Below are 19589 nucleotides of genomic sequence, written 5' to 3'. Positions count from 1 at the left end.
AGATGGCAATACACAGGAAGCTGGATGGGAAGTGGAGCAGTTGGGACACAAACCTGGAGCCAGATGAGATACAGATGCTGGGAAGTGGAGGATTAACCAGTTTAGCCTGACCCCATATTGGCAAATTTTATCGTGTATGTTTTAGCTCACAAAATATATAATAAATATTTATTTATTTGAAAGACAGAAAGATAGATGCATATAGACAGAGATCTTCCAACCAGTGATTTACTTCCTAAATCCCTATTGTGTCTTACAGACAAACCTGGGTCAGGCTGAAGCTGAAGCCTAGAACTCAATACAGGTCACATGTGTGGTTGTCAGTCAACTATTGGAGTCAATTATTTACTGCCTTCCAGGGTGTGCAGGAACCTGGAATCAGGAGCAAAGCCAGGACTTGAAAACAGGAATTGAAACCCAAGTGACCTCCTAACCACTGGGTCAAATGCTCAGCTTCTCACACACACACAAAATTAATTTTTTAAGGTTTATTTATTTTAAATACAGAGGTCCAGACAGAAGAGGAGGGGAGGGAGGTGAGGAAAAGGAGAGGAGGAGGAGGCAGAGGAAGAGAAGGGGGAAAGAGAGAGAGAGAATATGAATGTCTCATTTGCTAGTTTACTCCACAGCAGTCAATCAGAGCTCAGCCCAGAGGAAGCCAGGAGGTAGCAGCTGCTCCCAGGCCTCCCATGTGGGTATAGGGATTCAAACACGTAAGCCATCCGCTGCTGCTTTCCCTATACACTGACAGGGTCCTGGGCTCAAGTTGGCACCCGCATGGGCTGCTCACATCACAGGCGAAAGCTTAAATTGCCATTCCACAGTGCTGGATCTGCTCCCCACCCCACCCCCCCTTTTTAAAGTAAATGTAGATAATGGTACTTCACCCTCGGAACCTGCATGGTATACCTATGGGTAATTGTTTTGTGCTATTACTTTTTGCCTTACATATATTGTAGCCATTTCATTTTCACTGGGTAAAGAATTTCAAATACCTAGGAAAACACCTTGACAATCGCTTCTGTCAATTACACCTCTCCATTTTCTCACCTACAGTAATCCTGTTTTTCCTTAGGATTCATTATAACTTCCCCGTTTGGTAAATCTCTCCCTTGCTACTATAACCATCATAACCTCTCCTTCTTTTGAGTTTGCTTAGTATCTTTGCCCTTCATCTCAGCCTTATATTAAATACTATTTCATTGCACAATTGCTTTGGTTTCAGGGAGAGAGGCTGCATGCTGGCACTCGTCACAGCTTCGCTTCCACCCTTGCTGGCTCTGCTTTGTTACCGCCTTTCCCAGCCTCTTACTCTGTGGCCCTTGATTGGTTAGCGCAGTGAGAAGCAGTGCAGACGGGGAAGGAGGGGAAGGAGCGCGGCCTGATTGTTCTCACACTCTTTTCCTGATTCCTTAGACTTCTGGCAGTCTCCCACAAGAAGCCCCTCCCTTCCTGGTGCCAGTTCTACTTGGGTGATTTTCATTCCCTCTAAGAGTTCAAGTTTCTTGGTCTGATAATATCACATTCTCCCAGTGTCACCCATACAACAAGATTACTTACTGAATTTATGAATCTGTTGGGTTGTTTCATCATTTTCTATTTGGTTCTCATTGTTCCAGGTTTTTAAAAAAAGATTTATTTATTTTTATTGGAAAGTCAGATCTACAGAGGGAAGGAGAGACAGAGAAAGAGCCTCCATCTGCTGGTCCACTCCCCAAATGGCTGCATCAGCTGGAGCTGAGCCAATCTGAAGCTAGGGGCCAGGAGCCTCCTCTGGGTCATCCATGGGGGCAAAGATTTCCAAGGCCTTGGGCCATCCTCTGCTGGCTTCCCAGACCTCAAGCAAGGAGCTGGATGGGAAGTAGAGAAGCTGGGACATGAACCTGTGCCCATATGGGATCCCAGTGCATGCAAGACTGTAGCCACTAGGCTATCACACTGTACCCATTTTCTTAAACAAATGGGAAGCTCTTCCTATTCCCCCACCCCCGGCTAGATTTAATTGATGCTGTTAAAATGTATAGGGGCTGGCACCGTGGCATTGTAGCCTTAGCTTCTTCCTGCAGTTTCAACATTGGGTGTGAGTGCCAGTTTGTATCTTGTATCCATTTCTGATTCAGCTGCCTGCTTATGTCCTGAGAAGGCAGCAGGGGCTGGCCTAAGTCTCTGTGTCCCTGCACCCACATGGGAGATCCAGAAAAAGGTCCTGGCTCCCGGCTTCAGGTTTGGCTCAGGTCCCGCCGTTGCTGCCAGTTGGATAATGAACCAGCAGATGTAAGGTCTCTGCTGTCCTCTATACACTGTGACTTTCAAATAAAAATAAAGAATATTTTAAAATCTATAGTGGAATGAGCATGGCCTGGAAGCTTTACTAACTTAAGTTTGAATCTTCTTGTTTCCTCCATGAATGTGGGCAAGTTATATAACCTCACGGGGAGTTATAGCATTGGTTGCTGTTTTAAATGATGAACCATATGGACACTGCCCATACCTTAGTTAGGACTCATTAGTTATTACTGATTCCCAAGCTCTCTTAGAGCCTGGCCATATTCTTTTTGTGTTGCAATGCTTTACTTTAAGATGTTTGTCGCATTATTGCTACTTAAAATTTTTCATCTACAATCTTACGTGTTGGAAATTGTATAAAGCCCAGTTACAGAAAACATGATAAAAACAGCTTTTGCGTTTATGTGCTTAGTATCTGATTGAAACAAGGCACAAGGCAGCCAAATCTGGGAAGGTAACCAGGTAACTCAAGCTAAGGCACAAGTGACACTGCTGGGTGTGGGTCAGAGAGAGCCGAAAGGAGGGATAAAGACCTTCCATCTGCTGGTTCACACCTGAAAAGACGACAGCAGCTGGAGCTGGGCCAGGCCAAAGCCAGGAATGAGCAATTCCATCTGGGTCATCCACGTGGGTGGCAGGAACCGAAGCACTTGGACCATCTCATAGTTTTCTCAGGCATGTTAGCTGAGGGCTGTAATAGGAGTGGAGTATCCAGTGCTCAAATCTGCCCTTTGATGTAGAGTGTTGGCTTCACAGGCAGTGGCTTCACTCGCTGAACCACAAAGATCACCTCTGTCAAACACTTTTCTGTTGCTTGCATAAGCTGCTCTTGATTCTGTTTCAGGTCCTTTGCGTTTACTGTGCCATCTGGCTGGAAGAATTTTACCCAACACTTTTTCTTGTCCTTACATGATCTGGCAGCTCACTTTGCTTAACCACCTCACTTATTCTCCTCTGGATATTCTACCCTCCTTGTTCTGCCTAAATGCAGTAAATATGCTGTTGTCCTAGAGCTTTGCACTTGTTCTTTTGTTCTCCCTAGAATGTTTCTCTTCCAAGGTGTGGAACATGGGCAGGAGGGAGAGAAGCGTGGGAACTATTACTATGCTCCTAAGTCTGTATTGTGAAGTATGTAAAGTTTATTCACTTTACATAAATACATTTATTAGGGAAGAGTTCTTTTGGTTGGTACCATGACATGGTGGGCTAAGCCTCTGCCTGCAGTGCCTACATTCCCATATGGGCACTGGCTTTTATCCTGGATACTCCACTTTTGCTCCAGCTTATGGCCTGGGAAAGCAGCATAGGATGGCTCAAGTCCTTGGACCCCTGCACCCACCTGGGAGACCTGGATGATGCGTCTGGCTCCTGGTTTTAGACTGTCTCAGCACCAGCCATTGCTGCTATTTGGGGAGTGAACCAGTGAATGGAAGATTTTTCTCTGTGTGTTGCTCTGTAACTCTGTCTTTCAAATAAAAATTAAAATAATTCTTTTTAAAAAAATAAATTATCTTAATCCAGATTTCTACATAACTCATTTCTTCACTTCTTTCATGTATTTCTTATTTTCACTAAAAGATATTTGCACCTCCATTTAAAAGCTTAAAGATTAAATATTTTTTTTCTGTTTTTTTTCCTTTGCTTTTTTTTCTCCATTGCACTTAGCCACTTGCATGATATATATACTTTCTTATCTTTCTGTTTTCTCACACTGGAATTCAAACTTGAGTAGGGCAGGTATTCTTTCCTGCTTCAATTTATTGTTTTATCTCCAATACTTGAAAAGGCTTCTGGCTCTCAGTAACTGTTCAGTAAACATTTATTGAATGAGTGACTGCATAAATGGGAAAATGACTCCAGGCTCCATCTCACATTCTAGGTATCAGATAAAACACTTTCTTCAAGAAAGCTTTTCTTTTCTTTTTTTTTTTTTTTTTAATTACAAAGTCAGATATATAGAGAAGAGGAGAGACAGAGAGGAAGATCTTCCATCTGATGATTCACTCCCCAAGTGAGCACAATGGCCGATGCTATGCCAATCTGAAGCCCGGAACCAGGAACCTCTTCCAGATCTCCCACACGGGTGCAGGGTCCCAAGGCTTTGGGCCGTCCTTGACTGCCTTCCCAGGCCACAAGCAGGGAGCTAGATGGGAAGTGGAGCTGCAGGGATTAGAACTGGCGCCCATATGGGATCCTGGTGCGTTCAAGGCGAGGACTTTTAGCCGCTAGGCCACGGTGTCAGGTTCCAAGAAAGCTTTTCTGACTCTCTCATCTGAAGCAGCCATTCTCAGAGCGGGTGTTTGGCACAGTAATTAAGATGCTGCTTGGGATGCCTGCATCCCATAGGGGAAAGCATGGGTGAAGTCCCAGCTGCACTTCTGACTGCCGCCTTCTGCACCCTTGGAGGCAGCATGTGATGACCTTAGCAGCTGCCATTCAGGAGAGCTGGTATTGAGTTTCCAGCTCCTGGCGTCATTCTGGCCTTTCCTTGGATGTTGTGGATTTTTGAGAAATAAATTAGGAGGTAGAAGATAGCTATCTTTCTTGTCTTGCTACCTTTCAAAACAACAGAATTTTAAAACATCCCTCTCATCCATTATCATTATATTTCACTTTTCTCATTCTGCTTACCATTATCTGAAACTCTCCTGTTTATTTATTTGTTTTGTCTGTTCTCTTTCCTCTGTTAGAATGTAGGCTGTGTGAGAACTTGGGCCTTAATATGTGGTAAGAATTCAGTAAATATTTGTTAAATGACTTGAATGTGCAAAGCCCTGTGCTGAAAGATTCCTGTTGATTATCTCACCCATTTCTTTTAGCACCCCCAATGAAACAGCATCACTAGAATTTTCCTTTTTTTTTTTTTTAAAGATTTATTTATTTTTATTGCAAAGTCAGATATAAAGAGAGGAGGAGAGACAGGAAAACCTTCCATCCGATGATTCACCCCCCCCCCCCCAAGTAACCACAATGGCTGGTACTGCGCCAATCTGAAGTCAGGAGCCCAGAGCCTCTTTTAGGTCTCCCACGCAGGTGTAGGGTCCCAAAGCTTTGGGCTGTCCTTGACTGCTTTCCCAGGCCACAAGCAGGGAGCTGGATATGAAGTGGAGCTGCCAGGGTTAGAACCGGTGCCCAAATGGGATCTTGGGCGTGCGTTCATGGCGAGGACTTTAGCTGCTAGACCACTGCGCTGAGCCCCGTTAGACTTTTCTTAGATAAAAAAACAGGTTTGAAGAATGTATACAGCTAGAAAATGGTAGAACCCTGATTTGAACTCAGGTGATTTGATTCTGGAACTCATTCTGAGTTAACCACAAGATTTCTTTTTTCTTACTCTACTCCTCTAAATTTTTTAAAGGTTTATTTTTATTATTATTATTATTTTTATTGGAAAGGCGGATATACAGAGAGGAGAGACAGAGAGGAAGATCTTCCGTCCAATGATTCACTCCCCAAGTGAGCGCAACGGCTGATGCTATGCCGATAGGAAGCCAGGAGCCTCCTCCAGGTCTCCCATGCAGGTGCAGGGTCCCAAAGCTTTTGCGGGCCCAGCGCGGTGGCGCAAGTGGTTAAGGTCCTCACCTTGCATGCCCGGGATCCCATATGGGCGCCGGTTCTATCGCAGCAGCCCCACTTCCCTTCCAGCTCCCTGCCTGTGGCCCGGGAAAGCAGTCGAGGACGGCACAAAGCTTTGGGACCCTGCAACCACGTGGGAGACCCGGAAGAGGCTCCTGGCTTCGGATTGGCTCAGCTCCAGCCGTTGCGCTCACTTGGGGAGTGAATCATTGGATGGAAGATCTTCCTCTCTGTCTCTCCTCTCTGTATATCCGCCTTTCCAATAAAAAAAAAATAATAAAAATAAACCTTTAAAAAAATTTTCTTTTTCACATTGTTTACATAATGGAGAGGGATGTACACCCCTGTTTATCCGCAATCAGTATGGAGAGGGTTGAGGATTGAAGGAAGGTAGGTGGGACAAATGTTTCAGGTTTTTTTTTTCCTCCTGTGTCTACAAGGGAGGCAGGGGAGAGGGCCACTCCTTGCTGCCAAACTACATCAGCACCCAGGGATGGGCTATGGTCATTTGATGACACCTCAGAGACCCTGGTGTGGGTAAGAGTGTTCTGACTTGTTATGTCAGTAGTTTTGATAATTCTGGGAAGTTCTTGGTTTTGTTGCTTCAGGGTTGAGAAAAATCTTTCCCAGGTCTACTGGTTGACAAAGTCCATCTTCGTGCATGCACACAGCCACGAACATGCTGCAAGGTTTGGCCGGGAGAACTGTCCAACGTGTTTTCCTTTACATCGTTTGAGGAGTCAGTGGACATTCGCTGCTGACATAGATGAGCTGGCCATCATGCCCCCTTGTGTATCTGGGCATGCTGCCCATGGCACAGGCATGTAACATTAGGATTTCTCAGAGCCCTCTGAATCTGTAATGAAAGGAAAGCATATACAATGTTGTCCAAACTCTCGGGGTCACCAAATCTTCCTTTGTGGAATATTCCTGGAGTCTTAAGGGTATGCTCTTTGAAATACTGCAATAAACTTTCTAACCTATTTGACTGGACATTTATAGGTCAGTAACTTCATTGTAAACTCATATGGTCCAGCTTCCCTAAAAAACATGGTGGAATGAGGGAATACAGATCTGTTCAATGAGGGAAAAAAAAGTCAAAAGTCAACTGTAGAAAAACAGAAAATAAATTACAAAATCAAGAATGTCTTGGTGTGGGGAATGCAAACAATTCAGGAAAAGATGAGATCACCTTAATTTCAGCAAAATCTGTAACTATTCAGAATATGGGTCCTGACACAGGCAGCAAAATGTTAACTTGTAGAGGAGCCTGTTGGTCCCCAGTGGGTAAGTAGACTGTGATGTTTAGTTAACCCTTATTCTAAAAATAAGGTTCCATGTCTCCCCTTGTCACGTACTTTTCTTCCCTCAGCTTTTGCTTCTCTTACCCAATAATTCCTCTTACTGGTGAATGGTAGAGAATGAATAGGCTGTCTTTTGTAGTTCTGGTCGGTAGACAGACTTTTGAGGATATCTCAAAGTTTTCTTGTTTGCGAAAAAGAGACACATAAGAAGAGATGTGATGTCTGCACGTAATGCCTAGAACAAAGCTGAAACTGAAAATGATTTGACAGAGCAGAAAAATGGAGAGAATCTGGATTCCTGGTGACATTGCTTCTTTCTTCATCTGGACTTCATATTATGTAAGATAGTAGAGGTTTATCAATGTTAAAGTCATTTTTATTAAGTGTTTCTGTTATTGTACCTCAACTGATAGAGGCGTGAAATGGGGTCCCTTACCCCCCTGCCTGCATTCACACTGACCAGAGTGGAGGCATTTGAAGGTATACTACAATAGGGAGAAATTCCGGCTACAGATATCTACACCTCTCTTTCTCTTTTTGTATACATTAATAAATTTGCATTGTAAACTTGAAAAATCCAAATTTGACCTTGTGAAATACCAAGACAATTTACAGATATGGAGACATACATTACAGTAGAGTCATGCTTAATAGTAACATTTTGATATTTTTCCTTCCATTGATTGACAATATTAACAAACAGTCTTATTTACTCTTCTTTCTAGAAAACTAAAGGAAATGCTTGATTTCAAAATATATTTATGTGGTGCTAGTTAATCAGACTCGGGTGTTGTTGGTTGTTTTAGTTTTCCATGTTACGATCTTGTATCTTCCCTCTTGTCCTTCTTCCTTCCCATTCTCCACCTCCATTATTCCCCCCATATTATTACAGTAGAATAGTCCTGCAGCAATAGTCACAAGTCCAGTATTCTGCTATTTAAGTGTATCATGGCTTTGTAGGAATAGGCAATGGAAAAAAAAATCTAGTATCCTGTTGTCAAAGTATATTTAACAGTTTCATTGTGAATTCTCCTTTTATTCAGAAGTAGAGATGCATACTGAATGTAGCTTCATTTGCCCAAAATGCTAGTCTCTATTATAGAGATCTGCTATAAGAATATATACATATATATATATACACAGACATATGTATATGTGTATGTATATACACAGATATATATACACACATGCTTGTCTATATATTTTTAAGATTTACTTATTTTTATTTTTATTGGAAAATCAGTTATACAGAGAGGAGGAAGAGAGACAGAGAGGAAGATCTTCTGTCCATTGAATCAGTCCATTGATTTACTCCCCAAGTAGCCGCAATGGCCAGAGCTGTGCTGATCCAAAGCCAGGAGCCCAGAGCCTTCTTGGGGTCTCCCACGCAGTGCAGGGTCCAAGGCTTCCTCGGTTGTTTTCCCAGGCCACAGCAGGGAGCTGGATAGCAAGTGGGGCTGCTGGGATTAGAATTGGTGCCCATATGGATCCCGGTGCATTAAAGGCAAGAACTTCAGCCATCAGGCTACCATGCTGGCCCTATGTTTTGTATTTTGCATGAATGTTGCCTTATATCAGAGAGAACATTTAATATTTGTCCTTTTTGGATTGCCTTATTTCACTGAGTATAATGGTTTCCAGTTGGGATTATTTTGTTGCAAATGGTAGAACTTCATTATTTTTTTTAAAGATTTATTTATTTTTGTTGCAAAGAGATGGATAGGAAATGGGGTCACTGAGATTAGAATTAGGACTTATTTTAATGGCTGTATCACAAAAACAACTATTTTGATGTGCATCTGAGTTGTTTCCCTGTCCTTCATTCTTTTGGATTGTGGTGTTATAAACATAGGGTTGCAGGTCACTTTTCCATATGCAAATTTCACTTCCTTTGGAAATATTCCCAGGAGTGGGTCATTCAGTAGATCAATTATCAGTTCTCTGAGCACTCGCTATACTGACTTCCATTGTGGTGTACTAGCCTACGTTTCCACTTACAGTGGAGTATGGTACCTTTCACCCCACATCCATACCAGCAGGTATTGTTAGTAGACTTCTGAATATAGGCCAATCTCAATGGAGTTGGGGGGGGGAACCTAAATGTAGTTTTTACTTGTATTTCCCTAGTAGCTAGGGAGCTGGAGTATTCTTTTAGCATTGCTTTGGTAAAAGATACTAATGAACTTGGGGAGTTGATGGCTAACAAAGTTAGGCTAGAATACATGTCCAAGCAACAGATAATTTGGTATTCCTTTAACCCAATATTCAGTAAATGTTTGTCCAATATTGTTTAAATTTTTAAAAAAAATTGTGTAAGAAGGAGAGCGACAAAATTATAGACAATAGAGACAGCTCCCACCAGGTGTTCAACCCACAAATAAAGGCAATGACCAGAACTGAGCTGGGGTCAAAACTGGGAACTGGGAGTACAGTTCAGTTTTTCTCCTGAATATCACAGGTTAATTATGTGAACCATCACTTGCTATCTTCTAGAAGTTGCATAGCAGAAGGTGGAGACAAGATCCACATCTAGGTATCAAACCTAGGTGCTCCATTATAGGAAGTGAACACCTTAACCACTAGAATGCCCTTCCTGGTTCAATATTATTTATTTTATAATGATAATTCCTTTTTATTTTTGTTTATTTGAAAGGCAGAAAGGTATATCTCCCATCTGCTGCTTTACTCTCCAGATGCCCATAAGAGCCAGAGCTGGGTCAGGCTGAAGTTGGGACCCTAGAACTCAATCTGGATTACAAGGACCCAACCACCTCAGCCATTACATGCTACTTTACTAGGTGTACAGTATCACAAAGCTGGAATGGGGCCAGGCTTCTAACTTAAGAACTATAATATAGGATATGGGTATTTCAAGTGACAGCTTAGCCCACTGCAGCAAACATCCGTCCTTCAATATTATTTGAAGGGACTGAGGAAATCTGACCTCTGCAACCCATTTGTGGTGTAACACATTAAGCCACCAACTACAGTGCCAGAATCTTATATGGGTGCTGATTCCAGTTTCAACTGCTCCATTTCCTACTCAGCTCCTGCTAATGTCTCTAGGAAAACAGTAGCAGATGGCCAAATGCTTAGGGTCCTACATCGTGTGGGAGACCTGGAGGAAGTTTCTGGCTTCTGAATTTGGCCTAGTCCATTTTGTTGGCCATTTGAAGAGTGTACTAGCTGATGGAAAAACCTCTTGTTTTCTCTCTCTCTCCCTTTTTCTGTATCTCTGCCATTCAAATAAGTAAAACATTTGTTTTTTTTAAAAATCTGATCTCCTACCAAATGAAACTATAGGCTTTTTTGGAATGAGAAATGAGAAGTGAGAAATTTATCATAAATATATGACTATGTCACATAAACTTATTTGAAATTGTTTTTCACAGTATAGTAGTAAATTCTAGTCATATTGAAATTAGAAGTAACATGGGTATTATTAAAAATATGTCAAGTATTCTTATTTCAGGCATTCACATTAAAATGCTTTTTAATTTTTTATAATCCCTGTTGTTTTTTAAGTTTTCTCATGTTTTTTCAAAATAAAATTTAGTTGTTTATCAATTTGAAAAGCAAAGCAACATAGAAACAGAGAGAAAGGGGGAGGAAGGGAGGGAGAGAACAAGAGACAGAGACAGAACCACAGAGAGAAATATCTTTGAACTGCTGGTTCATGTTTCAAATGACCTCAACTGCCGGGCTGAACCAGGCTAAAGCCAGAAGCCAGGAACCTCATCTTGGGCCTACATGTGGATGATGGAGCTCCAAATACTTGAGCCTTTTTCTGATGCCTTCCTGTCATATTAGCAGGAAGGGGAGTAGCCAGGAATCTAATCAGTGCTCCAGTGTGAGATTCAGGCTTTGCATTTGGTAGCTTAACGCCCAGTGCCAGAACATCTGTCCCTGTGCCTTTTATGTCAAACCAGATATCGTAAGAGGAATTTTAAACGTGTTAAATTTTAGGAGGTCTGTGTTGTGGGGATGTGGGTAGAGCTGCCACCTGTGATGCTGTTATGCTGTATGGCTGTCAGATCATGTCCCAGCTGCTCCACTTCTGATCCGGTTTCTTACTGCTGGCTTGGGAAACCAGTGGAATATGGCCCAAGTATTTTAGCTTATGCCACCCAAATGGGAGACCCAGATGAAGCTCCTTCTGTTGATTTTAGGTTGGCCCAGTGCTGGTCATCGTGGCCATCTAGGGAATGAGCCAGAGGGTGGAAGATGCATGTCTCTGTGTGTTTCTTCCTTTCTCTCCCTTCACCCACACTGTGTAACTTTGACTTTCAAATAAATGAAACTTAAAAAGAAAAAAGAAATCTGCATAGACTGATGTCTTCAGTCTCAAAACATGATTGCATTTTGCCCAAGCACTTTTAAGTATGGCCTGAGGATATAGATTTCTGACTAGTTCCTTGGGTTATTAGTAAACTTGTTAGGATTAAGGATTTACTTTGACCAGATAATTCTGTCTACATGTTCCTTTTGGGAAAAATCAGATTGCCATAGACTTCATATTCTGATTTCAACTTATTTTTTTTTAAGAGTTTAAGTAGCAAAAGTGTGCACCACTAGCCCCTATCCCAGGAACTTGCTCAAATAACTTAGCCAAGGCCACGCATCTAATAAATGTAAGAATGATAATTAAGCCCTGAGTTGTATAACTTCCAACACCTGTGTAAATAATCATTGTGCTGAATAAGGTTTCTGTCAAATTTAATGCCAAGCAACTCGATCCATGAGAAAATTCAGTAAAAGGTTTACTGTCAGAAAAAGATAAGATCCACGCCTACCTCCATCCTTCACCATTCTAATCTTTCACTTCACCCAAGATTTAATCAATCATTTCATTGTCAATATTGAGAACTCTGGCTTCTCACCACAGCTGCATGACTTCATGCATTACACCCATGTAGCACACACATAGGTAAGTGCCTACTAGTTCGGGCTCAATGGGGTTACCTCCAACAGAACCTCTGTTGTTTTTATTGCTTTGTGTGGGGACAAATGATCCAGCAGATTGGAGCTACCCCTGAATTTCAGTTGGGAGCAAATAATAGGTACTGTGATGGAGATGGTTTTCCAGAATGGGGCACTAGGGCATAGGTGTTTTAGGCAGTGAAAAGGCAGGAGTAACAGGGAAAGCTTTGCTATTCGTTACAATCTTCCTGGGACATTTGATAAGAAAAAAGAGTTCATGTTTTCTTCCTTAACCTGGTACATTAATCAGGCAGACTCTGCAAGTTTTCTGGCTCCCTTCAGACTCTACAAAGTATAAAAGAATGATAGTTGTTGACACTTGTAAAACTTGTTTCTCTGTATATGTATGTATTATCTTTTTTATGATCTACAGAGTGAGTGAGATCTGGCCCTTTTTTGGGAGGGATGAATGAGGAGTCATAGTTATAATCTTACAGTAGCTATATTTGAAACGTGTAAATGCAATGATGGCATAGGATTGATGTTTAAATAAGTAGGCTTGGGTAGGGAAGAGAAGACACTGTAGTTAGTGGTCTAAAGTTCAGACAGATAGAAAGGATCCTGCTTGATTGAATGTTAGTTACACAGAAAGCAGCAACAAAGATTGATAGTGTGGGCTCAGCAGAGGAGACTCAGACTTGAACTATTTCAGTTTTTATCCAAAATTCTGTTCAGAAAGGTGATTGCTTCACTTGGTTTCCGTTGCCATGGAAAGAAACAGAGGACCAACTGAAGGTAAATGATTCAACCACTGTATAAGTGTTTCAGTGTGGGGACTTCCTAAGTACCAGTGAAAACACTTGCAAGAAGAGTCAGCTTTGAGTGCAAGCCAAGAGGCTCTGACTGGCTTCAAACCTTTGCCGTAGTTCAAGGTGACCAATATCAGATTAGGCTGCTGATGGTCAACTATGACATTTCCTGCTCGCTGTTATTCTTTTTCCTGTTTTAATCCTCAAAGCACCAATAGGATAATAGAAATGAAGTTAACTAAGCATCCATATTATCATAAGCATTGTGTTAAGGGGGAACTATGGGCAGTAAAGATGGGGAAAATTTCTTGTTTTATTTGCACTCTGTGATTATATGGCCTTACAGTGCCTGTAATTGTAATTTGAGTTGTGTTTTCCTCTAATTTGCAAGAGTTTTAATGACATACCAATATTTCATACACAAAGTAAATACAAAATGTAGATATGAGTTATTTTCCTAAAGTATTTGCTTTAAATTTGAGCATTATAAGCCTTCTGGAAGGGACAAAGGTAGTCAGAAGTAATTTATTTTGAAGTTGGAAAGGGTTTGCTGCCAGTGGTTTTTTCAGGGCACCTTGTAGCAGATCAAGCAGATCATGTGCTGACTCTTGTTAGAGAATGTTAAGTGGCAGTCTCTTTTTCTTTTATTTATATTCTACTTTACTTATTTGAAAGTGTTTCAGAAGGAAAGAAGGAGAGCATGTGTGACAGAGGTCTTCAGTCCTCTATTTCACTCGCCAAATGGCTGTGATGGCCATGCCTTAGCCAGGAAGAGGCCAGAAGCCACAAGCTTCTTCTCTCACGTGAGCATAGGAGCCCAAGCACGTGGGCCCATTGACTGAGAGCTGAGTTAGAATTGGAGCAGCTGGGGCTTGACCTAGTGTACCCACAGGGGTTACCAGCATTTCAGATGGAGGCTAAGCCATTATGCCACAATTCCTGCCCCTTCTTTTTCATCTTGTATTAACACTGTAAGTTGTATTCCTATAACAAAAGCGTAGAACTGAAACTTCTGAGTTTTGTTTCCAAGAATATTTATTTATTTACTTCTTATTATTAACATTTTATGATACAGTTTCATAGGCCCTGGGATTTCCCTTACCCCTTCCACATTCCCTCCCCGCTTACTGCATTCCCCTATGTCACTACTGTAGTGTAGTTCTTCATAAACAGTCATATGTCCATCATTACAGGCATGGACAATGGCAGAATCCAGCAGTCTATTGTCAAGATATAGTTAACAGTTTCGTTGGGAGTACATCTTTGGGAGTACAATGCATACTGCATTGTATCCTCACATTTGGATGATAGTCTCCATTACACAGTTACTATACGTCCCCTTAAATGAAAGACCACAAACTAAAATCAACAGCAGGAAGACAAAAAAGAAATTAACAATACCATGAAGTTAAATAACATACTACTGAATGACTAAGGTGTTGCTGAAGAAATGAAAAGGCAAATCAAGAAACTTCTTGAAGAAAATAATGCTACTGTATGATCTATGAGTCATTGAAAAATTTAATGAGAAGAAAGTATTTTGAAGAGGTAAAACTAGCAAAAAAGAAAAAATCCATGAGTTATAATTTCTGCTGATCTTTATTGGTGAAATGTGTCTCCTGTAGGCAACAAATAGATGGGTTTTGGTTTTTAATACTGTCTACTAATCTATGATGTTTGAATGATGGATTTAAGCCATTTGCATTCAGAGTTAGTATGTATGAGTGGTAATTTGGTCCTGTCATTTCAGCAATGGGTATGTTCATTTATTTAGTCTTCTGTTGTTATTTTACTGGGATGGTCTTCACATTGCCTTTGTTTTTAGTGGACACTATTTCTCTTCTCTGTCAAGAGAGCATCTTTAAGTATCCTTTGTAGGGCAGGTTTGGAAGAGGCATATTCTTTTAACTTTTCTTTACTGTGGAAGAATTTTATTTCATTTTCAAAGACAAAGGAATGTTTTGCTGGATATGTTACCTTGGGCTGACAATTTTTTTCTTTTAGAATCTGGGATATGTCGCTCTATTCTCTTCTTGCCTGTAGAGAGGTCTCCTGTGAGTTTAATTGGCAATTGTCTATATGTCAGTTGATTTTTTTCAAGAGCACATTTAAGGATATTTTCCTTATGTTTGATTGAACAGAGCTTGATGATCATTTGTCTTGGTGAAAATCTCTTTTGCCCAAGCCTGTTGAGAGTTCTGTGCCCCTGCTGGATGTTGTTTTACAATTCTTCCTCTAGATTAGGGAAATTTTCTGTTATTATTTCATTAAATATATTTTTAAACCAAGCTTCTCTTTCTGCACCTTCTGGAACTCCCATAGCTCTTACATTTAACTTTTTAATAGTATCTTTCAACTCTTGAATACTTTGTTTGGCCTGATCCAGCTCTGCTTCCAGCTTTTTAATTGTTTTCTCCTGGTGACAGAAAATATCTTCCAATTCTGAGATTCTTTCTTCTGCCTCCTTCATCTATTTTGGAGACTCTCCACTGTACTTTTCAGTTGCTCCACTGTATTTTTCATTTCTGATATATCAGCTTTTATTTGATTCATTTCCAGTGTGACATATTCCTTAAATTCCTTGAATGCCTGCTTTACATGCTTCTCATTGTTGATAAGTTTTGTAACAAGTATTTTGAATTCTGTATCCCCCATTTTCTCGATGTCTTGCTCAGTTAACTGTGAGGGTGGCAAAGGCTTTTGTTCCTTTGTAGGGGAGTCTTCAGTAATATTCATTGTGCCTTTATCTCTTCTTTTGCCCTTGGTAATTTTACTTGTGGTTAGCAGAGTCTTCTCCTTGTGGCAGGTTTCTAAGTTCTGTCACTCACAGGTCTACAGTTCAATTTTACTTATTTCAGTTGGTACATGGCTCTTTGCAGTCACTTGTGCGACTCCCTCCAGTGAGTTCCAGGTCTGGGTTCTTATGCTAGAGTTCCACAATGGTCTCTGTAGCCCCAGCTTCTGGCTCACCAGTCTCCACCTCCTGGGATACCATGCTGATCCTGCACTATTGTCTGTACAACCTTTCTTCCACTTCCGGTTGGAGCAGGTCTCAGGATTAGAGAGACATCTGGTGTCCTATTCAGCTAGATTGTTGGTGGCGCTAATATTGCTGGAACATGTTGGCCATTAGGTCTGAGGGCCACATCGACCTATTTTGTCCCGTACGATGTCATAGTCGGTCTTATTTTCCTGTGGGACCAGTGCAATGCACTGAGATCAGTGAGTTCTCATGAGCTCAGTGCATCGCAGCTCACTGTTGTCCTTGCAGTCTTAAATTCTTTGCCACACTGTACAAAATGGTGTCTGATATGCCACTACTAGAGTTTTTGATCTGCTGGCTGTTAGGTCTGAGGGCTACCCGGGCCTATCTTGGGTGGAACCTGTAGGATGCCACATTGTTGCAGTTCACTGAGGCAGAAATGAGTTCATTCCCAGCTCAGTGCTTGTGCAGTATTGTCCATAGCCCTTGCCACCTTAAACAAAATGGCACCCAGTTCAGTTCTAGTGCGTGTACAGTTCTGTAAAATCCACCCTGTTCCTGCACTGCCGGTCTGGGGCCTGCCAGTCTTTCTTTGCTCCTGGTCAAATGAAACAGATCAGTAGGATGGGCAGTTCTTCGGGTTCACCACCTGAGCTCCTGGTAGACATCCCTACCCACCTTGTTGCTGGTGGAGTTCTGGCTGCCGGTGCAATTTGGATCACCGTTTGCTGAATGTCGCTGAGGTATAAGTCACAGCAACATCACACCTTTGTGTCTGCTGCTTTCCTGTGTCTGTCAGCCTTCAAGTACCCCTCTGTTGTTGTTCTGTCCTCTCCTATCTCCTGGAATGGGCTCTCTCTGCTTTATACTGGCTAATATTTTTCTGTCTGTTTAAACATGTCCTTACCCTATTCTGCCATCTGGATTCTTTCTATTTCCTAAAATATTTATTTATAATGATTTCGAAGCTAAAATTTTATGGATCTGTCTTTTGTCACTACATCTCTATATTTTATATAAATATTTTGTTCTTTGAAATTGTAACTAACGAGTCAACTAGCTATAGTCCAAAAAGATTGCAATTGAGGCTAAATATTTTCTGCTTTCACCATGCCAAATAATTTCCATCTTTGTCTTTTTTTTAAAAAGATTTTATTTATTTTTGTTGGACAGGCAGATTTACAGAGAGAACGAGAAACACAGAGAAATATGTTTTATCCACTGGTTCACTCTCCAAATAGTCACAATGGCCAGAACTGTGCCAAATCAAAGCTAGGAGTCTAGAGCTTCTTCTAGGTTTCCTACACGGGTGCAGGAGTCCTAAGGCTTGGGTCATCCTCTGCTGTTTTCCCAGCCATAAGCGGGGACCTGAATGGCAAATGGAGCGGCCAGGACGTGAATCAGCACCCTAAGGGATGTCAGTACTTCGAGGTGGATGATTAGCCAGTTGTGCCAGTGCTCTAGTCCCCATTTTTGTCTTACTTGAATACTCATAGGTATTCACATTTTATTTAATTGCTTTTCACTCATGTACATATCTTCAAAGAAAACGTTCAAATTATTTGATGGACCATGAATGTCTTGTTAATAATCCACACAAAACAGACCCAATGACTGATAATGCCATATAAAAATTGTGTCTAACAGCACATATTTGAAAATCTCAGTTAATACAGAAATGGTGTATATGAGGTATCAAGGGACAGTGTCAAGAGCTCATTCCTTTGAGGAAGTCAGTATTTCATTCATTCTAGAAACATGTTGCTCAGTAAATTTTTTAAAAAAGATTTATTTATTTATTGGAAAGTCAGATATACAGAGAGGAGGAGAGACAGAGAGGAAGAGGAAGATCTTCCATCCGATGATTCACTCCCCGAGTGAGCACAATGGCCAGTGCTGCGCCGGTCCGAAGCCAGGAACCAGGAACCTTTCCCGGGTCTCTCATGTAGGTACAGGGTCCCAAGGCTTTGGGCCGTCCTTGACTGCTTTCCCAGGCCACAAACAGGGAGCTGGGTGGGAAGTGGAGCTGCTAGGATTAGAACTGGAGCCCATATGTGATCCCAGGGCGTTCAAGGCGAGGACTTTAGCCGCTAGGCCACACCGCTGGGCCCGGCTCATGCTCAGTAAATGTTTGAGATTGATTCCCTTCATGGACAGTAGGATAGGTTAATTTAATAAACTTTACTTCATTTTGAAAATATTTATTTGTTTATTTGAGAGTGACTGAGAGCGATGCTCCCATATACTGATTACTCCTCAGGTGCCTGCAATGGCCTTTCTGGGCTAGGGCAAAGCTTTGTGTTGGGAACCCCTTGCGGGTCTTCCACAGGACTAGTAGGAGCCGAGTACTGAAACTATTACCTGCTGCTTCTCAGGGTCTGTTTAATGGGTTGCTATCGGCAAGAGCTTGAGTCAGGAATCAAACGCAGGTACTCGGATGTAGGATGCAGGTTTCTTAAGCAGTGACTTAACTGCTAGGCCAAATGCCAACTACTACTTAATTTGTGAGACAAGTAGTTCCTATTTTAGTTCTAGTTCTTTGTCTATTGTATTCAGGCTCTTTAAGCTATTTAGATTCAGCCATTTCCGGGTCCCCAAAGCAAAGAAGAAAATGTTTGGGGCATATACAATTTTAGTCCTTTTTTGTAGTAAGCTAGAGGTCATATGGAAAAATAAGATAATTCGAAGTGTTTTCCTTCAAATCACCTTTTTGAGGTATTTATCAAGACACTCAGGAGATATTAAATGTGCCTATGTTACAATAGCTTAAGTAGTTAAAAAAATCTAAGTTAAATAAATACAGGACTGCAGGAGCAAACCTTATCTACATAACTAAGGCAGTCATTGGTGTGAATGTTTCCAATTGGTGTGTGCAGAAGCCCTCATTATGAAAATAGAGCTATAAAAAGAACTGGCAAAATTAAAATTCATACAGATTAAGAATTTTTTCTTCAGTTCTAAGTAATTTCTAGCACTATGCTTTTGGGCATAAAGCTAGTTCTCCACCTCAGTTTCCTCCTAAGCGAAAACCAACTGAGAAAGAAAAGGAACAGCTATGCTGCTAAAGGTTAGAATTGAGGATGTGGCTTACACGTGTGACGATAATAGGCTTGCTAATCAGGAACCACAGTCATATATCAGGTAGTGTTGAACCTGTTGATCTCACTGTGGGAACCTTTCCATGAAAAATGCGTAGTGTTTATGGTCTCTGCAGACTCTAATTTAAAGTGAAGAAAGGGGCTAAATAAACATCTTAAAGTTTTCTGTTAAACTCATCCATAAGAAAAGTCACTAGTTTTTCCCTGGAATGAGAGGGGTTAGGAGTGTGAGGGGTTAGAAGAGTGAGTCTTCTCCCACAAGAAGGAAATACAAGTAGTGGGGAAAGGTTTACCCTTAACATTTCCCGGAGTCTTATTTTTATAGCCCAGTGGCCCTGATTATTTGGCATGCATGCAGCCAGGCTGTGGGTGTTCTCTTATAAGCAGGAAATCAGAAGACAGTTGAAAAACTTCTAGTCCCACTTTTGCAAGGCAGTTTCTACCAGCACTAATCATGTTCCTCTGCATATCCTACTAGTATTTTCATGGTAGATGGTAGGATGCTCTGAAATAATCCAGATGAGCACATTTAGATCAGTTAACTCAAAAGCAGCATTGTGCTCAAGACTAAAAGTCAAGTTTCTCATTTTATTCCCCAGCTCAGATTATGTCC

The sequence above is a fragment of the Ochotona curzoniae genome, unplaced genomic scaffold, assembly GCF_017591425.1.
Source record: "Ochotona curzoniae isolate NIBS_2020 unplaced genomic scaffold, NIBS_Ocur_1.0 contig_517, whole genome shotgun sequence".
Taxonomy (NCBI): domain Eukaryota; kingdom Metazoa; phylum Chordata; class Mammalia; order Lagomorpha; family Ochotonidae; genus Ochotona; species Ochotona curzoniae.
The sequence above is the reverse complement of the archived record's forward strand: the minus strand, read 5'-3'. Positions refer to the sequence as shown.